Consider the following 19,173-nt stretch of genomic DNA (forward strand, 5'->3'; position numbering starts at 1 on the left):
GATTATAGATTTTTGTATCTGGTGTCTTTTTTTTCTCTTTCCCCTTGCCTTGTACAGTAGTGCCTTTTTTAAGTTTTTTCAATTTGAGTTTTCATTCTCGTAAATTTCTTTTGTTTCTTTTTCAAAACCAATTTGTTTTTTAATTTGAGTGTTATGGTTTTGTTTGAATTACAAATTTTGTAAGTTGTTAAAACATGTGTGAATTTTTTATTTGGAAATGTGAATTCTGTCTCAAAATTCTGAATTCACACCAAGAATTCATCCAGAATTTACACCCAAGATTCACACCAAAACTTCACTCAGAATTCACATCCCAAAAAATTCACACCTCCAAGACACAACATTGGTTGATTTTCAGTTGTGAATTGTGTATTTTTTTTGGTGTAAATTGATATGTGAATTTTAGGGACGTGAATTCTGTAAAGGTGTGAATTTTACAAATGGTGTACTAGGGCCAAATTCACACACTCAAGAATTCATATCAATAATTTACCCAGAATTTTGAGAGCGTGAATAGTACAAAGGGGTGTGAATTCTTACAAAGGATTGTCAATTCGGGGGTGTGAATTCTTGCAAACGGATGTGAATTCTGAAAAAGGGAATGAATAGTAAAAATGAGATGTGAATTCTGCAAAGTGGTAAAATTCTGAAAAAGGATGTGAATTCTGGAAGGTGTGAATTTTGTGAGGTATGAATTCTGAGGGGTGTGAATTCTGTGAAGTGTGAATTCTTAGGGTGTGAATTCTTGAGGTGTGAATTATGTAGATGTGAATTCTGTGGACGCGGGGGCTCTGCTGCCACCATGGGCAGCAGCCCCAACCCACACCTCACACACGGCACCGTTTTGACCGTTTTGACAAAGGAAAAAAAAAAACAAACTCTTCCGTTTACAATCCTATAGAGCAGAAACGTGATTATGAGAGCCCTAGAGTTAAAATTTAATTATGTCTCTGTAGAATAATATGATCAGAATAATAAGATCTTCGCGTCAATTCAAACGGATTGAAAATTGAAGCACTTAATTTTTTAATCATATTTTTTTAATATATAAACGGTCTAAAAAAAATTAAAAGTGTGACAATTTTTAATTCGTTAAAAATAAGTACGAAAATCTTATTATTCTAATTATATTATTCTAAAGAGATATAATTAACTTTTGTCTATAAGACTCTCATAATCACGTTTCTGATCTACAGAATCCTAAATAAAGAGCAGATACTTAATTATGAGAGCCGTAGAGACAAAAATTAATTATGATACTTTAGAATAATAAGATATTCGTAATTCTTCAAACGAATTTTTTGGCGTACTTAATTTTTTTATAGACATAGACAATTTATATATTAAAAAATATGATTAAAAAAATTTAAGTGCTCCAATTTTCAATCTGTTTGAATAGACGCGCAGATCTTATTATTCTGATCATATTGTTCTAAAGAGACATAATTAAATTTTAACTCTAGGGCTTTCATAATCACGTTTCTGCTCCATAGGATTGCAAGCGGAAGAGTTTATTTTTTTTTTTTGGTCAAAACGGTGCCGTGTGTGAGGTGTGGGTTGGGGCTGCTGCCCATGGTGGGCAGCAGAGCCCCCGCATCCGAATTCTGTGAGGTGTGAATTATTGGGGTGTGAATTTTGTAGGCTGTTGAAAAATCAAAAGGGTAAAATAGTAAAAACATATTTAAAATGCGACTGAATGGGATAGCTCTACAAAAAGGAATTTGCATGAAACTCTAAGCAAAAAATGAGACCGGGCAGGAATTTCCCGGTGTCCTTTTCATGCATTAGGTATCCACATTTCTCATTTCATCATTAAACATATCATTCAAGTCAAGTAGTTAACACTCTGCCACGTTTCAAACATATAGAAATGGCCTCAATCTCATGAATATACATGTAAAAGAATTCAATATTATGAACCACGGCCTTGGAATACGTAAACAGAAAATTTTACAAAAATCTACAGGTGCTACCGGTAAAACCCAAAATGGGCTAGTGGTAGTTAGATCTCTAGCATCTGGTTTTAGAAAGCTGCTACCGGTAGGAACAAAAAGGTGGTAGCGGTAGGAGTAAAACACAAGTTTCAGTTCAGAGACTTGGCTACAAGTAGGAGTAAAATTGGATTTTCAATTCAGAGAGTTGGCTACCGGCAGGAGCAAAATAGTGCTACAGGTAGCAACTGGGTTTTAGACAGCATGATTTATAGCCTTAATAGCTTTTCAACCAAGCACAAAATGGAAAATCAAACACAAGTTTTGAGCACCAAATCAACTTATAAACATATAGAGAGATGATAAATCTCTACCTCACAAAACAAAGAGCAACTCCTCAAGATCCACCAAGCTCAAGGCTCCCAAACTTGAGATCCACCAAAATACACCTCTTTCGAGCTTGAACACACAATTTTCAAGAGTGAGAGGGTGAGGGAGTGAGAGACGAGGGAGAAAGGCGTGAGAGGTGAGAGAGAGTGAGACGTAGATAAAAAGAAAAAAGAAAGAAGGAAAATGTGATTTTTTCAGGTGTCTCTTATATATATACTAGCGCATGTCCGTGCCTGAAGGTACGGCTCGAACATCGGTACTCAATTCTATTTTGAGTGTTCATAATTAAGGTGTGAGCAAAAAATGAAGGAAAGTAACTTGGTGTCAACTGAGAACCATTTCTAGTGAAGTTGGTTGCTCACCTCTCTCCCCCAGTGGTGACCAAAATTCAAGTCCCACAGAAGACGAGACTTTGGGGGCTAGGGCTATGAATAACCTTTGGGGTTCATTTACATCAAATAGACAAAATTCTGACAAAATTGTATATTTCGTAGATTTGGTTGGACTGTTGGAGCACTGATACTTCGTTTGGTTTTCGTCATCTTATTTGCTTAATTTAAACACAAGAAGCAAATATATAAAAAAAGAAAAAGAAAAAAGAACAGGAATTATAAAACACAGGAAGCAAATATAATGGTCTGACCCTAACGTTCTTTACTCACTAATTCTATCTACCAATTACATAAATAAAGGGCAAATAAACAAAAAGTTTAAGTCCTACATTTTGCTTATTTAGGCCCGTTTTCATTAACAAAAAATACTAAAAACTTAACGCATTTTATCATCTCGTTTTTGCTAATAAAAAAGTTTCAGCATTTTACCATTTCGTTTCCATTAACAAAAAAGTTGTCAATAAAAACTGTTTTTATATAACTCTACTCACAAAAAGTTTTTGCATTTTACTATTTCATTTCCACTAATAAAAATGTTGTTTTTTTTTTGGTAAATCAGCTTGAAATTAAAAAAAGGGCTAACCGAATATATAGCCTATAAGGAGCATACCCTAGGGCCCAGGAAGAAAATAAAACAAAAGAAAAAAGAAAATTGATTACGCCTATGCCAAACGGCTACAAAGCGCTATAGAGATCTTGGAGACGAATGTTTCCGGCCCATCTACGCATAGAGGGAAATGAAACAAACTACTTTTAATGTACAACTGGAATGTGCCACAGCTGCGGCACATTAATGCCAAACCCCTTAACTCACACCTGAGACTTACATGACTTCAAGGGCCTTCAAAAAGTACTAACAAGACCAAGGCCATGAATGCATAATTATAATCCAGCAATATCGACACCAACATTAGCAAAAACCAGCACAAAGCAGCTTCGTAGAGATTAGCAGCTTCACTACTGAAAGAGGGAAAATTTCAAAATATCCCCCCAACCTTTACACCAAAATTCAATTAGACTCCCAACCTTTTAAAAACTTCAATTTTACTCCCAACGTTATCTTTCCTTAATCAAAAAGCCCCCTTCCGTCCGAATGACTAACGGATTTCGTTAAAAGCTCCATTAAATAGCGTCCCGATCGAATTTCGATGATTCGAGCCGCTCAATGTGTTCAAAACGTGATTTTAAAGGCAAGAAATCAACAAAAAAAATGACCAGGAAGGGCTTCATCTGAATAGTTTTTTATTGAATAATTTAATAAAAAACTGCTCAAATCAAGCATTTCCCGGTCAATTTTTTTTTGCTAATTTCTCGCGAGGACCTTTAAAATCACGTTCTAATCACATTGAGCGGCTCGAATCATCGAAATTCGATCGGAAAATGAGAGGTGCAGACCGAAGCTAAATTCGGACGTCTAGACTTTAACAAAATCTGGATCGATCTGCACCTCCCATTTTTCAATTGAATTTCGATGATCCGAGCCGCCCAATATGATTCAAACATGATTTTAAGGGTACCCGCGAGAAATCAACAAAAAAAAATGATCGAAAAGGGCTTCAATAAAAAACTGTTCAGATGAAGTCTTTTCCGGTCTTTTTTTTTTTGCTGATTTCTCATGGATATCTTTAAAATCATGTTTTGAACACATTGAGCGGCTCAGATCATCGAAATTTGATCGGAATGCTATTTAATGGAGCTTTTAACGAAATCCGTTATTCATTTGGATTGAATGGGGCATTTTGATTAACGGAAGATAACGTTAGGAGTAAAATTGAAGTTTTTAAAAGATTGAGAGTCTAATTGAATTTTGGTGTAAAGGTTTGGAGATATTTTAAAAATTTTCCACTGAAATATGATTCCAGATTCTTCAAGAGATTAGCAACTCAGTAGCAGCCACTGTGGAAAGAGCAGTGCTGATTCCCATAAAATGAAATGAGCAGCTACAACCTTTTACACAGTAGCAATAAGGGGATTTTGAGACTGCAACATGTGCAACCAACATCAACAGTAGTTAGCTGCTACTACTACAGCAGCTTGCAGCAGTAAAACAGCAAACAGTAGCAGGTAGCAGCAGAAGCAGCAAATAGACCAGCAAAACAGTAAGAAAAGCAGCATAACTGTAACGCCCCGATTTTTGGGAACGTTAATTTAATAAATTTTTCACATTTATTAAATAGAAAGAAACATAAAGTCATTACAAGCCAACTTATCTGCAAATTCGTGTTACACTTATTTAAATAGATAAGGGAGGGGTACTAGGGTAACTTCTACTCCTCTGGACGTCCATCTTCTTCTGCTCAGCACCAAACTCTTCGAAATTATAAAATTCCCCCTGTACGTCTCTAAACTCTCACATAAGATGCCAGGGTCACAAAAGTAACACCGTGAGCAATTAAGCCCAATAGCTAACTCTTACCCCTATATCCCATACACTAACAAAAATAACATATAACAATTTATCAAAAACAAAATTGAGCATCACAAAAATACTCAAAGGTGTCGGTGTCTTTCAGAGTTATCGCAGCGTATCGTAAACAGTGTCATCATTTTCCAAGTATCGATTTCACTTTCCATTTTATTCTCTCGAGCACTGGTTTCGCTGACCATCTTTCAAGACCTATCGGGCTCCCAGGCTAAGTTCAGATTTTGCCACCCAAAAGCACTGATTCCGCTGACCGTCTCTTTCAGGACCTGCCGGGTTCTCAGTCTTTAATCATTTTCCATTTCATAACGCACACAGGGCACTAGTTCCGCTAACCATCCTTTCAGGACCTACCGGGCTCCTAGGCCACACACGCACACTCGAGCCATCATTCCGCCGACCATTCTCTCAGGACCTACCGGGCTCTCATGCTCACACACGCACACTTGAGCCATCATTCCGTCGACCATCTTCAATGGATCTACCAGGTTCTCATGCTCACACAATCATCAACCCTTTTACATTTTATTTTCTCATTTCTTTTCGTATTCCATTTCTCGTTTCTCGTGTTTCGTACACATGCATCATTTCGCGCATTCACATTATTCTTTCAAAGCTTGCTAAAGTTATACGGTAAAATAGATTTCTATTTTCATGCGATTCTAATTTCATTAACATCAAATACTATAACGACACATAATAAAAGAGTAACACCTTGTTGGTAAACACACTTGATATTTTACAACTAAAGTTAATAACGTACACTAGTTGGTTTCAAATTTCCATTACCTAGTTTCTAAGTCATGCTTTTCTTAGTAAAAATCAATAAAAGACAGTGAACCAACTGTTCTAGCCACATAATACCATTCTAAGTTTTCAGGTAACTTTTCATTTTTATACAATTAGCTTAAAAATTGATTTCTTTATAATCAACAAAGATTATAACGATCATACTCAAACTCCAACATTTTCAATTCCAATCATCTGAATATTTTGCTATGATAACTTAGATTAACATCTTCAATTCTTCTAACAACTAATATGCTGGTAATTAGAAAACTCTCTATTTTTTTTAATAGAACAATACTTTTTAAAATCAAACGAACAAGTAACACTACTATATTTAGGGGAGAAGATAAGAGGTTTCTACTGTTCTTCTTGGCGGTAGAGCGGCTACGAAATACGTCGGGTGAAAATGCGGGCGGAGCAACGTCGTTTCGGCTTGATCGAAGAATAAAAAGAGAATAGTTTTTTTTTTTTTCCTTCTTTCCCTCTTTTCTTTCTCTCCTTCTATTCTCTCCTTCTATTCTACTTACTTGGTGATGTGTGTGGTGTGTGGAATGGAGGGGAGGGGTGAAGCCTATTTATACCCATGGAAGAAGAATCTAGAAAATCATAACTATATCTTATATAATCATAACCATATCTTAGAAAATCTAATAATATCTAAATCAAATCTAAAAAAATCCAACTATATCTAATAATATCTAATCAAATCTTATAATATCCAATAAAATCTATATAATATCTAACAAAATCTTTATAATATCTAATAGAATCCAATCAAATCTTAATATATCTAAGTATATCGTAGGATATCCAATCAAATCTTATCCTAATCATATCATATCTTATCCTAATCCAATGTAATCTTATCCTAGATTTTTAGGATTATGAAGTAGGGCTAGGGTTCTATAATAGTTGGGTATAAGGATATCAAGGTACAAGATATGGAAAGAATAAAAATAAAAATCATATGATATCAAAGGGTTTTTAATGGCTAGCTCCTAAGGTTAAATTATAATACAATCACTTTAATAAATGATAAAATAATTTTTAGTAAAAGAATTATAATAAAAAAAATTGACGTGGAAATTCAGGTCATTACAATAACAACAGCTGCCTCACAACAAATCAGAAGCAGACAACAAACAAACAACTAGGGACAGCCCCCTAGAAAAGCATAAACAATCCAAGGGATAACCCCCAAGGATAGGTCAAAACTACTTGAAAATCAACTAGAATAGCAAAATAAAGAAATGTAAAACTAAAAACAGTTGCTTCCAACAGAAAACAGCAGCAACAGTAACAAAATTGTAGAAGCAACTGCCTTCACATCCAAAACTGAATGCTTAGGCACAGCAGCAGAAACACAGCAGAATCAGACACAACAACAGGTTACAAACACTACAGAAATGCAAATAATAGAATAAAAAAAATTGTTAACCAAAATTGTGTTTGTTACAGCACTTTACCATTTAATTATGGGAGATTTTTGCAAAGGTCCACTATAGCACTTTCCAAACCCTTTAAGTCCATTTCTAAATTCTAAAACCCCTTAAGTCCACTAATTTATTAGTAAGGATATAATAACCCCGCTTCGTCTAATATACCCCTGCTTTCAAAAAAACAATTTGCCCCGTTTTTTTCTCCATTTCAAAAAGATTCATTTTTATCCCATTACAAAACCCATCCCCGCTCCCCCCCTTCCCCCCGCTACCCCCCGCTCCCCCCCTTTTCAAAACGAACCAAACTCTTCGGGAGAAACCCTAGGCGATTTGCTCCTCCACCTCACTAGATTGTCGTCGGCCCTTCTTCGTGGTCAGCCTTCTTCGTCGTCGTCAGCCCTTCTTCGTCGTCGGCGTCAGTCGCGTTCGTTCACCAACGATACCAACGGTCGCACCCATCACCGTCACTTCCAGTTGCCGTCATCATCGCCACCCACCTTCCGTCACCATCGCATCCCGTCCTGCTTCCCCGATCTCACCTCGGCTTCATTCCTATCGCCCTTTCCACTGTCACCGTTGTTTTCAACACAAACAAGTAAGTCAAATTTAGTTTAGGGTTGAACATATAAGGTTATTTGTTACTATTTGTGCAGATTTGGTTTGGTTAGGGTCTTGGATGAACTTATGGAATCATATAATGTTATATATGAGCTTTTGAAATTATTTTCATTGCAGTAGAAGAACATATGATACTATATGTTTACATCGGATTCTTTAACATATAACCCTAATTACGTACAGATTGTAATATAATTAGGTCAAGTTCTATGGCCGAAATTACACCCCAAGTCTTTAAAAATATCGTTTTCGCTGAACTACTGCTGTGGGGGCTCCGCCCCCACACCTCCGGGCTGAACTACTGCTGAAGGTTGCCTGCACCATTAACAGTGGAATCATCATATATGGTTATATGTACATAGCTATGTAATTTATTTTTTTACTCGATTAATTTGTGTGTTTAACTGACATATATGGTTATATATCTAAATTTGTTCTCTACATGTTATAGAAGCCAGTCAATGGGGCCGTTGCGCGGACCAATTCAATATAGGTAATGGACAATGGAGTAGGGTTTTGATTGTTTAAGTGACACATATGGTTATATGCGAGTCTTTGTAATTTGTAAATTTAAAAATAGAGAACATATAAAGTTTAGTATTTGAGTTGTTTAACATATGTGATTATCTATCTATAGAATGACTAGAGTCGTTTGAAGTGAAGTTAGGTGCTTTATTAATGACTTCCTATTTCAAAAATGGTAGTCCAATTGCACTGAAACTGATTTTTTGCTGGCTTTGGAATGTTTTTTGTACTTTTTTTTAAGCTACTGTTGAGTAACATATATGGTTATATATTCAGGTCTGTGCTCATACATACATACATATATACATACATACATATACATATATATATATATGTATGTATATATATATATGAGTTCAAATGTAAACATATAACATTAGGTTATAACATGTAACATTACAATGTTACATGTTATCGCGTAATATTATATGACGTTATATATTCTCATTTTGGTTGTTAATATATATCATTTGTTCTGGTCGTCATTTTATTATGTGAATATATATAGTTATATATCCAATTCTGTACCATATATCATGTTATCATATGGTTACATGTGGACTGTTTTAATATGATTATATGGTTATATATTCAGATCTATTAGACCACTGCGCGGACCAATTCAATAAGATAAATTTAATAGTTTTATTAGTTTTCATGTATGAATGTATTAGTTTTATTTGTACATATAATCATATTTAAAGAAAATATGGTATGTTATCTGTATATGAGACACATATGATTATATATCCAATAATGTACCCTGTATTATGCCATCATTCATAATATATATGGTTATATGTGATTTTTTCTATTATAGTGTATCATGAGATATATAACATTTAGGTTTTCGTTTGACAGTCGATATCATGAAACATATATGGTAATATACGAATTCTTGAATCCTTTTTTTAACATATAAAGTTATATGTTTCCATTTGTTTAACTTTTTTCTTAAATGTGCAGAAATGACGAATTCAAACGAAATAGGAGTATGGTTTCATGAAGTTCCTAATCCAATTTATTGCAAATTGGAGTATCACCACAATGACACCGTGATAATGGAGTTTAGGATGAATTCCAACCTCAGAAGAGCCCTTCACATCAAATCTTTTTACCAAAGGTACCTGATTGTGTTGAAGGGGCACATTAGGATCGTTGAGCCTGACAAGACAGCCAAGAACATTAGATTTAGAATTTTAATTTGGTTAAAGTCTTTTGGTGTAATTTCTTTATCGTGTTTTCATATTGCTATTCAGAAAACTCTCAATCCATTTTGTAGATCAATCGATCAAATTTATAACTATGTAGTTGAACAATAGCAGACTTTGAATCCATTTTTTATTTATTTTGAACACAAACGTTTTGATTGGCGGATGTAATCGTTTCAATGATTGTTACTAATTGTTAAAACTTGAACATGTATATGCATGAACATATAACCATATATGTTACCATAACCATATATAACCATAGACAATCTTATATGAATTGGTCCGCGCAGCAGCCTAACAGATCTGAACATATAATGTTAAAACTTGAACATGTATATGCATGAACATATAACCATATATGTTACCATAACCATAGATAACCTTATATGAATTGGTCCGCGCAGCGGCCTAACAGATTTGAACATATAATGTTATCTGTGTAGCGGCAGAGCAGGTGAGATCTGAAATATATATATATATATATATATATATATATATATATATAGAGAGAGAGAGAGAGAGAGAGAGAGAGAGAGAGAGAGAGAGAGAGAGAGAGAGAGAGAGAGAGAGAGAGAGCACTGTCAAAATTCAAAAAAATGGAAAAAAGTGGGCAAGGACATTTTTGTCTTGTATTAATTCCTTTTTGGCTTGACAAGGGCCTAGTTTGGCAACACAAAAAATGAAAGAGAATAAAAATATATTTTTTAGTCTAAACCAAACAAAGCCCTTGTCTGAGTGGACCTAGTGGGTTACAAACTTGAGAGGTGGACTTAGTGGGTTACAAACATGCTATAGTGGACCTTAGACCAATTTTTTATTTAATTATTTCATCTCACTCAACATTGCTTTCTCGTTATGGTTGATAGGATGCTGCCGCTCTGACACCCATGCATGATAGGATTACTTCTGAAAATAAATAAAAAAAAGAGAGAATGGAGAAGAAATTGATCACTTCGAGGGGATAGAACATCAAAAGCCTTTAGGCAATTGTAATTTTTGTTATTATTGCATAATGAGTTATACAATTTTGATCGAAATTCATAATTTAAAAAAAAAACAAAAAAAAGTAAAAAAATTGTTAAAAAGGTATAAAATTTTAATTGAAATTCATAATTTAAAAAAAATAAAAAGAAGTAAAAAAAAAGAAGTTATTTTTTGACTTATTTTTGTATTTATTCAAAAAATTATGAGTTTCGATCAAATTTTTTTACTTTTCCGATTCTTGTCGTCGAAACGAATTAATAACTCACAAAAATTTGACACAAAATAAATAAATATAAAAAATATATTTAAAAAAAACAAAAAAAATAAGTTAATTAACTTTTCAAGTCTTTTTTTTGGGAGTTTATAAATGCAACTGCGAATTCACTGCATATAACTACTACTAAATAAAACACTCAAATTTTATAAAAATTTGCTACCTATAACCCCCAAAATTGCCCTTCTATCCCCAAAACCTAATCTACGTTGCAGACAACCCTCCTCCTTCCCCATTCTCTCTCTCCCCCCCTACTCCCCTGTATTCCCTTCCCCCTCTTCTCTTCTACGTTAATCTCCTGCCCCAACACCACCGCACCACCACTAACACACCACGTCACCACAACCAGCAGCAGCTTCCACCACCACCCATCGGCCATCCTCCACCTCACAGTCGGCCACAATCCCAGCAGTACACCTCCATAATTGCCGCCCACCACCACCCCTACCTCCATAACTGCCGCACCACCACCACCACTAGCGACCCACCATCATCAACTCCATTATATTATACGGTAGTGTTCAATCCTAAACTTCAATTTTTTTCATATTTTACGCATTTGGGGTATGAATTGGTTTACAATTGGGAGTTAAACTTCAATTTCTTTGACTGGTTCTTTTGGATTTTAGAAGCTGATTCATCTTAAAATTTTCGGATATATGAACCTGAGTAGTCAAAACATTTTCAAACTTATGAATCCGAAAAAATTGAAAATTTTCGAACTTGAGTATCCGAACTTAAGTATTCATTGCCACCAATTGTGTGTCTACAGAAATGGGTATGCTGCGTTTATCATAGGGTTTTCTTTGATCTATAAATTGAATTGGTAATCGGACTATTGAACCTCTTGATGTGGGGGTTTTCATCCAAAAACCCCAACACTCAACTCGACCAATGTGAGAGAGGGGGGTCGGGAGATGGTGATGGCAAGTAAGTGGTCCTATGGGCCTTCTTATGTTTTTGGCACGGCTACAGATACCATTGTGGTACTATTATGGCTGAACCTAGTGTAATGCCTTGTTTTGCTAATGGAGAGGTTGTTATATTGTTCTGTTGATGCTGCTATTGCTTTGCTTACTAGTGCTTCTAAGAATAAAGTTTTAGGACTGGTACATCCATGTCATATTACCTTTGGGTATTTACAATTAGTGAACTAATTTACGGATGGACATTTAAAAACAGTTGTTAAAATTGGTCTTCTATTTTCCAGTTTTTATATTATTCTAGGTGCTAAAGTTTTATTGCTCTTAATTGGTGGATACATGAAATGAAGAGGATTCATCCTACTGTTTCAGCAAGGAAGAGGAACGTCGAGCAAACTTCACTTTCGGAAGTTAGAAAAGTTGGAGGAGAGGGCAACCATAGAGGCTGGAGGAGGTTTACAAAGAGGGCGGGGAGGAGCAGACCGAGCCCGAGGCATGTCCAGAGGTAGAGGAGGATGATTCACATGAGTTAGAGCCATTTACTTGACATTTGGTTTCGATATTGCATTTTCTGGTGGAGTATGACTTTTGTTTTATCATGGATGCGGAATACCACATTTTGATCATGTATATATTTTGGACTAATTCGTAGAAGGGAGTTCTTGGTGGATATATGTTATTCTCTCTTTTTTCGTATTTATTTTGATCATGTATATATTTTTTGGGAAAATTAAAATCATACGTTGATGTCAAATATGTTGCCGATACATGTTTGCTTATTCATGTGTTTGACAAGTACTTGCAGATGAAATAAATTACTGAACAACGAACACTACAGTGACAAAATTTTGATTATTGGAGTAGAATTTAAATTTTTTACAGATTTCAAACACAAGAACTACTCGAAATATTAAATTTCGAATTCTAGGACTCAAAATATTACATAATTTTCAGGTTTTACAATCTGAATTTCTTTGCTTTTTTCGGGTGCTAGAATTTGAAAGTCCTTCAACCAAGTCTATTTTGATTATCTCCTTAGTCGCCACATCGTTGCCCACTATCCTTTGAAACTCTTTGATCTGCTTTGAGTACAGTGTATCCCATCTATCGGTGTCGTTTGCTTGTACATCTTATCCACTCAACCAACTCTTCATCGGACGAAAACACCTGCACAAGCATAACGTTGAGGAGTGGGAGTAGGATTAATTGCGGGCCCTACATGACTACCAAAAGTTGAAGTGTCACCCTAGACACCCAAAGAAAAATCAACTAAACACACTCTACAGTTTCATTCACAGACATAAAATCTAAAAAATTTAATAAATTTTGAACACAAGAATTTGAAAATATTACAAAATTTCGGTTACTAGAATTTGAATTGTTTGAAAGTTTTCGAATATTAAAATCTAAATGGTACTCCCTCCGTCCCCTTATTATAGTCCAGTATTCCATTTTGGGCTGTCCCTTAATAAGTGTCCATTTGGTAAAGTTAGTGGGTAAAAGTTGGTACATTGTCTATTTTGTCCCTAAAAGTAGATTCCTTTTTGAAAAGTTAGTGAGTAAAAAGTGTAATGATGATGAGTAAGTAGGGAAAGTGGAGGAAAAAGTTGATGTGAAAGGTATAATGATGATGTTTTTTTAATAAGTTGGAGTTACGAAGTAGAACATTTAAAAGGGGACGGAGGGAGTATTAAACCTCTAGGCATTTAATACAAATTTTGAATTTTAGAATACAATATATTTTCTACAATATTCATACTCTAGAGTTTGAAATTTCGGCATAATTTCAAATTTTAGAATATGATATTGTCTACAATATTCAAACTTTAGAGTTTGAAATTTTGGCATAATTTCAAGTTTTAGAATATGATATTCTCTATAATATTCAAACTCTAGAGTTTGAAATTTTGGCATAATTTCGAGTTCTAGAATTTGATAATGTCGGGACAGAATTAGGTTAAAAATTGAGAAGTGATGGGTTACCTCTTGCTACAGTTTGGCTCCCAAACTACAACATCTGTGACTACCTCTTCCTTGTTAACTTCCATTTCTATTGCATACCATTCCAATCCCCAATCAAAATGCACATTGCTCTAATTTTTTAGATCCAAGACTTCTTCTTTTTGCTCTAATTTTTTAGATCCAAGACTTTTTTTTTACCAATAGAGGGAGAGGAAGCAATGAAGGTTTCCATTGAGAGTTGGAGGTGAGAAAGTTAGGAGGCAGAGATGGATTTGGTTTATGGTGGGAGGTGGGAGCTCCTGGGTTGCAGTCACCAATGGCGGTGGTGAACCTGGCTGGAGCTGGATGGAAGAAGATGAAGAATTCTGATATATGGAGGAAATTGTGGATTATGTTTTAGATGTAGTTGTATGTTTGTAGTTTTGCATGTAGTAAAAGTAGGGGTATTTTTGTCTATTTTTTTGAGGGCTTTTTTGTCCGAATATTATTTACCAAAAACAGGCTACATACAATAAATTCGCAGTTGTATTTATAAACTCCTTTTTTTTTTCGCTCTGCTGCTGTCTTCGATCTGGAACGATTTTGTTACTTCTCTCTTTTTCCTTTTCGATCTGGTGCGAGCTCGATTTGGTCAGAATTTCGGGCCAAGCGGTGGAGATTCCAGATCTACTTTTCCTTCTCTGTCTTTCCCTGGCACGATTTTGGGGGCCCTCCGACAAAGAAGCACCGCAAAAGTCCGAAAACCCATAATTTCGAATTTTCCGACGAAACTCCCACACAGTAGAAAGAGTTCTGGTGCGGCTCGATGCTGTGCTTCTTTTTCGGTATATTGTGTGATTTGGGTCGGTTGGATGTGTCTCTCCGGAATGCTCGAAAATGGGACACTACAACCTTCAAAGACTGGTTCAAGGTCTAGGTTAATCTTATCTTGTAATTCGTAACTTTTTTTTTTTTTTTGGAACTGGGTTTGGGTTAGTTTTTCCATTGGGCTCTTGTTTATTTCTGTTTTTCCCTCTTTTACAGCGAGCAAGAAGATCTCACAAACATCAATCTCTAGGGTTTCTGCAATCTTCATAGTTGTTACAGCATATTCGTTTTCAAATTAACAAATTCTTCTTTAACTGATGCTTTACTACGGCATGAAGTAATTTCGTTACACTTATAAAACCCATTGCTGAGCTATATATTACTAATTTCTTTGAAAACTTGATCTCTGTGAAAATTGCTGCTGCGTGATCGATTACTCCATATTGACTTATGTCCTTTCTAATACTGACTTTGCATAGTGATCGATTACTCAAAACTTTTGGCCTTGGTCCAAGGACATGGATGTACAGTAAATACTACTACGTTTTCAACTACTATGTAATGTGAACTTGTATCCTCGGGGCATGTATGAATGCACCAACTTATGCCCTTTCTGTAAAAAAAAGGAATGTTCGGAGGTTGTGTCCTCAGCTCATGTATGATGTGGTTCTTGTATTTGCTTCTTGTTCGATTCATTTCTCAAGCAGTTAAGTTGATCGAGTTCTTTCTTATTTTGCTTTATAGTTGGTTCAGAGTTTAGTTGTCAAGAGGTAAAAACTGCCCGAATATGGCATCAGTATTTCCATAGAAATCGAGGGGATTTACAGTTGAGAGATTACAGAATTGATCGGTTTCGGGTTGATCAGTTCAAACGCCGAGTGGATCTTACGAGGACATTAGCTACAATCAAGTCTATGACGTGGTTTAGTTTGCAGACACAAAGTAGGTACAAACACAAAGTTGGTTAGGATCAAAGAGAGTCACATGATATATTACTAGAAAACACTGACTTGCATTCACTTAGGTTTTACAATGGTGAGAGCCCTCCTTTTATAGGCAAAAGGAGGGGTTGATTACATTATGCTTACATAAGCCTAGCCTACTATATGCCAAAGCCTATACATGCCACACTTATTACACCATACTGTTACACATATGACCTTTTACACCACGTCTGCTAACTATTACGTACAACTCATAATTGAAGTTTTCTGTGCACATGTCTTCATCAGTACTTTACACTTAGACTTTACTACCTTATGCATTTATGATTCTCCTAATTCACCCCTTCCGGAAAGGAGTGATATGACTAGCATTATATTACATTACACACCAATTATCAGTACAAATAGTACACACCAATAATTTACATCTTTAAACAGTACACACCAATAATATTACCCTCTCCTGGAAATGGAAAGGGGGCACCACACAAAAGAGACAATTGGCCTGAACACAGTGATGTTATTCGGGATTATCTGAACCACTGCTTCTAGAATAGTCTTCAGTTCTGTCCGTCAAGTAATACTGTTCCAAAAGATAGCGGATATTTTGGCGCCATTCTTCCGGATAAGTATCATTGAATTTCCAATTTGCAGATTCATAATGGAGGAGAGATGAGGGAACTTCTGTAGGTGTCAATCCATTGAGTGAACACAGTGTTTGAGTCATGACCAGATAATTTCCACTGTCGCTTTGGATGTTCTGAGACTCTGGATATGCAGAGAGAAATATAGTGTGATACTCTTTCTGCCAAGTGATAGAACCATCTTGATTGGGATGACTCAATGTTGTTGCGATTTGTCCAAAAAGCAAATTGAAGATCTCCGCCTGCACTGTTGGGGATTTGTCTGATCTTCTGTTGCCAGTAAGATATGCTTCCAAAGAGTAGGAGAAATTTCAAAAGAAATCCTCTGGAGGATGGACCTGATTGAACGCTGCATGTGCCAGATACATCAATACTGTTGATTTATTAAAACAGACACTTATAGTATACACATCAACTAAATACCATAAGAGGAGATAGACTTCTTTTTTGAAATAAAAGACATTGTGGTAAGACACTTCAAACTGGGTGAGAAAATGATAGACAGGATGGAAAGGTAGACCTTTTATGGAACCTTCATCAAGACCATATTTGAAAATACAGAGATGTTGAAGGTTTTGACACATTTTGGACACACCTGCAAAGAAGGGTTAACTCTAGAATTTGACACTGAAGGTGGACAGAAAATTTGACTGGGTGGAAACAGTAAATCATTGAAAAACAACCAGGGATAAAGGAATGTGATTTTGTTTTTGAAAATTGGTTGATTTCTTTTTTAAGCCTTGACAGAAAATCAGGAAGGACATTTGTTTTTCCTTTTACGTGAACAGCCTCAAAACTCCAATTGGAAAATCAATTTGCCCATCTGAGTAACTGTGCCTTTAGAAGGTGCTTCTGTTTGAACTTGAGCATGTTGGAAAAACTCATCATATCAGTCTCAATTAGGAAATGATGACCGATTAGATGAAATTCAAACTTTTCAATGCTTCTTTTGATTGCCAGAATTTCTTTGTAAGTAGAGTGGTAATGAAGTTCTGCTGGAGAGAAAGTACCACTTTTGTATCCACAAATTCTGCGCTTTTTAACTGAATTTTCTTCCAAAAGAACTGCTCCCCAATATAGATCAGAGGCATCTGTTTGAAAGACTCTCTTTCCATCTGAAGGTATGGTTAATGGGGGAAGAGTTTTGACTATATCTTTGAGGTCTTTTATAGCTTTGGTACAAAGGGCTGACCAAGGAGGAGTGGTTTTCTTTAGTAGAGCTGAGAGAGGAGTTTGGTATTGGGCAAGGTTGGGAATGAAATCAGCCATATAGTTAACAATTCCAAGGAACTGTTGAACTTGTTTGACTGTGAGATTTTCATCTGGAAAATGGTCAAGTTGGGAGGCTATATGAGGTTAAAGGGTATATTGACCTTTAGAGATATGCATCCCTAAAAAATCAATTTCTGGTTAGGCAATAAGCATCTTTTTCTCTAAAAGCATGATACCATGGGTTTTGACCAGGGAATGAAAAATTTATAGTAAGACAACATGAGACTCAATATCTGGAGAAAAGAGTAGGATGTCATCAATGTAGACAAGTGCTGAGGATAGAATAGGAGCAAATACCCAAATCATGGCCTTTTGAAACAAAGATGGAGCTGTTTTCAATCCAAAAGGCATGACTGACCACTGGAAATAGTGATCTGGAATGCAAAAACCAGTTTTGGGACGATCATCTGGATGGATGCCCAGCTGCCAGAAACCTGTTTTTAGGTCAAACTTTGAGAAAATTTGAGTTTTAGGCAAGTTTGCAAAAAGAACACTTCTCCGAGGAAGAGGGAATTTATTATCCTACAAAAAATGATTAAGAGGCTGGTAGTTGATAACCAGGCGAAGCTTTCCTCTTATCTGCTCTGTCCTCTTATTTACATAAAATGCTTCACATACCCACTGAGAGGTTGTGGGCTTGATCAAACCTTCTGACTGGAGTTGCTGAAGCTATTGAAGAGCAAGCTGGTAATGTTCTGGGTTCATTCCATGATGGGTGGCTTTGGTGGGATTGATGTCTTCATTTTTCTTAAAAGGAAGAGAAATGAAGAAATCTGGGTTTTTCCAAAGTGGGTTAGAGCATTTGGTGAGGAACTGAGAATAGGATTTAGCACAGAAAGTTTGGATTATGGCTTCTTTGAAGGAAGAGAAATTTTCTATGGAAAATAGATTTGGCTGAATGGTCTAGGGTAATAGGTAGTTTTGTATTTCAAGCCTTTTTTTGAGCTAGGAGACTTTGCTGAGATTTTGGAGGATATCAAAGCCTAGCAATAAATCTTTTCCTAGGAGATCAAGACCATAGACTTGGTGTTTTATAGTGTATCCAGGAAAAAGTTGGATGATAATAGGCTTATTGATTAGAGTGATGACAAAAGTTTCTCCATTGGTTACTGTAAAGGGTCTAAAACAAGATTGCCAATAGGACCTGGGGAGGATTGCTGGGTTGAGAATGGAGGCTGCTGCATCAGTATCAAAGAAAGCTATAACTGGTATATGCTTCTCATATTTTCCAAGTAAGATTTTGACCTTGGCTAAAGGTTGAGCCAGCATGATGTTGGAGAACCCAAATATTTGGACTTCATAGGGGAATGAGTCAGAATCATCAGAATAGTCATCTGATTCTGATGAATCATCTGAGTCAGAAAAGGTGAATGCTAGGACTGCTTCATCTGTTGCTTCATCATCAATGGAAAATAGTGATTCAACATCAGCATCTTCAAGATTATCATTAGAGAGAGCCAGAGAGCTCACCATCTTGTCCCTTACTGTTTTATTTGGTCATTGTTTTGCATAGTGCCATTTCTTTCTGCATATATAGCAGCGATCAGACTTTCGCTGCCCTCTGAACTTTTTCTTCTTGAAAAATTTCCATTTCTTCCGGCGTGAGAACTTGCCAGATTTTGAAAACTTTGAAAACTTGCCAG

Source organism: Rhododendron vialii, chromosome 2a, assembly GCF_030253575.1.
Source record: "Rhododendron vialii isolate Sample 1 chromosome 2a, ASM3025357v1".
NCBI classification, from domain to species: Eukaryota; Viridiplantae; Streptophyta; class Magnoliopsida; order Ericales; family Ericaceae; genus Rhododendron; species Rhododendron vialii.